Source organism: Octopus bimaculoides, chromosome 14, assembly GCF_001194135.2.
Source record: "Octopus bimaculoides isolate UCB-OBI-ISO-001 chromosome 14, ASM119413v2, whole genome shotgun sequence".
Classification (NCBI taxonomy): domain Eukaryota; kingdom Metazoa; phylum Mollusca; class Cephalopoda; order Octopoda; family Octopodidae; genus Octopus; species Octopus bimaculoides.
In genome coordinates, this window is record NC_068994.1 from 16333281 (window position 1) to 16338034 (window position 4754).

The 4754-nt window shown below is 37.7% G+C and overlaps 1 protein-coding gene across 1 annotated transcript in view; it reads right to left on the reverse strand.

Moving 5' to 3' along the window:
- LOC106867680 (dynein axonemal heavy chain 6-like) overlaps positions 1-4754 on the reverse strand; it is a 319316-nt gene that overhangs the window by 276193 nt on the left and 38369 nt on the right. The window lies entirely within an intron of this gene.

Genomic DNA, 4754 nt, shown 5'->3' on the forward strand with positions numbered 1-4754 from the left:
CTGTAATGGTATTCACTTGGGGCAATTTTCCACTTTGACCCTCAGAACTGTCGCTTTGACTCTCAGATCTGTCGCTTTGACTCTCAGAACTGTCGCTTTGACTCTCAGATCTGTCATCCGGATCAGCTGGCTTTGTTCATTAATTTCTGTAAAAGATTTTTATTTATTCACTTTTGTTTCAAAGTCAAAGCGAGAAGAAAGTCAAAGATGTATGAACATGTATATGAAATGGACATGTGTGTGTGTGTGAGAGAGAGAGAGAGAGAGAGTGTGTCACTTACACATACATGAGAACATACATGTTCACTCACTCTCTCTCTCTCTCTCACACACATACACACACACACACACACACACACAGAGGCACACATACATACAAAAAAGATCTGTACATATGTATTGATGTATGTACATATACATGACAACACACACCTTCACTCATACTCTCTCTCTTTTTCGCTTTCTCTTCCTCTCTCTCTCTCTCTCTCTCTCTCTCCTTCTCTCATTTTCACACACACACACACATCCATTTCACATATATGTACATTTTCACTTTCTTCTCTTTGAACTTTAAAACAAAAGTAGATAAATAAAAAAATTTTATGGAAATTAACAAACTTCGGATGACAATCAAAAGATCGCCATTCTCTTAAAAATAATTTTTTTAAAATACTAAAATATTGTCTATTTAAAGAAAGCTGAAATATAAATACTTACTGTACAAACAACTTACATTTTTGAAATCACATTCAGTTAAAAATATTTCTAAATGATTAAAATATTGATGTTTTTTATTCCTAGAGAGCACAAAAACTGTGTGTGTATATGTCACAGATAGCGGACGTGTGTTTGTGTTGATTGACATTCATTATGTGTGTGTATTCTGTATGTGTGAATGTGTGTTGATGTCACAGAAGCCATGTTTCTTTTTCCTCAAGAAATAACAAAGAAAAATTGTTTAGTTGTTTTCATTAATAATAGAGGTCCAGATATCGCAAAAATTTGTACTGCACTGCGAAGGTAAGTATGAGAATAAATACGCAAAAAAAAATAAAGATAAAATATACTGCTTCTGAGATATATTGGGTACACACAAGCATCTCTAGAGTTTTAGTGTTATTAAGATGGCTTTCTTGTATGCTTAAGAATTAAGAAACTACACTGGAAATCTCCTTTCTTTTTTGACACAACTTTTCTTGGAGGGAAAAGTGTAATGAGACTGAAATGTAAACAGAATGTGAGAACTGTCACACAAAAAATGAATTCATTTAAATGCTGATGAGGTCTCAGGTGATAAACAGATTTTCTTTTTCATCCAGACATACAGGCATGCCTCCTTTGTTCCTCTCTCAGCAGAAAGCTCCTAGTTTTTTGGGGCTCATGAATGCTGGTGCTACATACAAGCACACATTCCAGTGTCATGTAAAAGCACTTGTGCTGGTGTTACGTTAAAAACATCTGGTTCACTCTGTAAAGTGGTTGGCATTAGGAAGGGCATCCAGTTGTAGAAACCATGCCAAAACAGAAAATGGAACCAAAGCAGCTCTTCAGCTGGCCAGCTCCTGTCAAACCATCCAACCCATGCCAGCATGGAGAATGGACGTTAAATAATGATGATGAAGATGATGATGATGATACTCACAGTAACAATAAAGTCTCTGGATACATGGGAAATATCGCTAATATTTTTGTGGAATGGACCCCTTGCTCACCAGATATTAATCCCCTTGACTTCTTCTTCTAGGGTCTAATGAAAGAAGTGTCCTTGATGAAAATCATAGACATGAATCATCTGGAAGGAATGCATTATGAATGATTGTACCCAAATTGATAGAAATGTAGAGTCACTGCGTTGGGTTCGTATGAATCTGTGCAAAGCACAGCAAACTTTGCATCACTTATGGTGGAAACCATAGTGAATATGTTATTCATTAATTTAGATTAATAAAATTATTGAAAATATGCATTTTCACTTATGTGCCCAGACTTTACAATCATACTGTATTTATAGTAGATTGAACAGCACCCAAAGCCTTTTGCATAGCCTCCGGGACAAGTGAAAAGACAGGTGAGAAAGAGACAGACAGACAGACAGACAGACAGACAGACAGACAGACAGACAGACAGACAGACAGACAGACAGACAGACAGACCAGAGATTGGCCTGAATCTTGCAACAAGGGTCATGCAGTGGAGTTAAATTAGGCAGCAGATTAAGTCTGCCACCTAAAAACAGAGACAGTCTGTCAGACAAACATACACAAATTTTCTGTCTATTCATTATCACCAATAAAGTTATTTAATATGGTAAAACAGACTTGTTTATCTAATCTGTTTATAGCAGTGGTTCTCAATCTCAACCATTTTTCTCCCTGTGGAACCCCTTGATTCCTATTTTACTCTACTGGACCCCAACAGCCATTCAATGTTTTAAAAATCCTATAGTACTTTTATAATGAAATATCAAGAATTGAATTAAAATATTGTTAAAATAGTTTGTGTATCATTGAAGTATAACCAATTTATTACACATAAATTTTAACAGCAAAATTTTATATGGACCTCCAAGGGCCATACGGACTCTTGTTACTTGCTATCTTATAACGACATGCACCCAAGAGAGGTTAAACCAGTTCCTATTGAGTTCACTATGTCATGGGCCAAAGTGGTCCAGGCACATTTGTCAACAGCTGATTCTGCAGTATGTTGAAGCCATTCCCAGTTCCAGTGCTGATCACCAAAGACTCAAGGGCTGGAAACGAGTTTCATATCTGCTTTGACTGTTGTGAATCACATCTTCAGCTGACCACCTCTGTGCTTATACCAACCCAAGGGAGGACCTGATGTTATTGCCTTCCAGATGAGTTCATCATGGGGGTGCCACATAACATGACCAAACCACTGTAGTCTCCTCATCAGAAGAGTCCCCTAATGAGGTGAGAGACCACAATGAGCATAAAGTTGTCAGTTCGAAACACAGTCTGAGATACACAGTCTGAGATACACAGTCAGAGAAGACAATGAATACAGAAATGATTGAAGACCTCCAGCTTCATCAGGCCTACCTTTCAATGTGCCAACATTAAGTATGCCAACACTGAGGGTGTGGAAGGTGTGGGCCAGTGAGACCCAGAGACGCGGACAGCATTATGCATCTGAAAAGAAAGCTCACATGTGCGTTTGGTAGACGTCATAAACATACAAATAGACTTCAACCTGCATACACTTCACTGTCATTTTATTTGCTTCACAATCACTACATTTACCGGGAGACAGACACTAAATAGGGATGGAGGGGAAGGGAAGAGAAGGGAGAGCATTCTGTATAGGCAACCACTAGAGGTGCTAAAAGAAAGACATCCAGTAGAAGTTAGAGGAGAAAGACTTCTGGTACAGAAAGCAGGGGTGGGTTGGGAGGGTGCACCACAAATGACAAAACACTATGGATGCCCTATTCCCTAGCTAAAGGCAATGTAACATATCTACAAACAAAGTGAAAGCCGCTAATTAACAATCAGCATGAGAAAGCAAGTGGGTAAGTAAACTGAGAGAATTTTCGAGATCTAGAGCAACAGTAAACAGAATAGAACAATCGAACAACTGGATATAACATCACATAATAATTATAATGAGCACTATAATGTGAGAGAGAACTGAAGACTGGATTTCTTAACTGTACTATAACATATGGCATGGAATAATTGAAACTGTCTGAGTAAATAGATAAATTAATGAATAATAATAATTATAATGAGCACTATAAAATGAGGATTAGATGTATGCTAGGCTGGACAAACAAGAGTTGCTTATCTGAACATTTTCTTTTCATACTTCCACTTCGTGAGGCAGGAATTGCAAATATGAGGTAGAGAAGCTGAAGGGAGCTTTTTTTATTTTTTTATAGGGGCAGAAGTCATATTCTCATGATAGGCAAAACAGCAAACAACAAAACACTATGGATGACCTATGGAAGAGATAAATATCTATAACATAAAGAACAATTGGGAATTACTAGAAGACCATCTCTGTGATTGGAACAAGATATTAACTAGATGTAAGGTGACATTGTGATCAGCTAAAGGTGATGTAACATCTCCACAAACAAAGCAAACGCTGCAAATTAACAAGCAAGTAGGTAAGAAAACTGAGAGAGAGAGGTGAAATTTTTAAGAATTAGGGCCACAGTCAAGGAAACAGTAGAACATTTGGATAAGTGGGTAACAAAGCAAAACAAATGAAGAGACGAAATTTTCAAGATTTAGAGCAACAGTGAACAGAATTGAACAATTGGATTTCTTAACTTTACTATAACATAAAGCATGGAATAAATGATACTTTGTGGCTAAATAGATAAATAGCATGTGTTATTTCTTTACTACCCACAAGGAGCTACACAGAGAGGGGACAAACAAGGACAGACAAACGGATTAAGTCGATTATATCGACCCCAGTGCATAACTGGTACTTATTTAATGGACCCCCAAAGGGATGAAAGGCAAAGTTGACCTCGGCAGAATTTGAACTCAGAACGTAGCGACAGACGAAATACCGCTAAGCATTTCGTCCGGCGTGCTAACGTTTCTGCCAGCTCACCACCTTAATAACATGTTAATAGATAAATAGCATGTGTGTGTGTGTGTGTGTGTGTGTGTGTGTCTTTGACCGACCACCACCACATGACAACCAGTGTTAGTGTGCTTACATCCCCATAACTTAGTGATTCAGCAAAAAGAGACAAACAGAACAAGTACCGG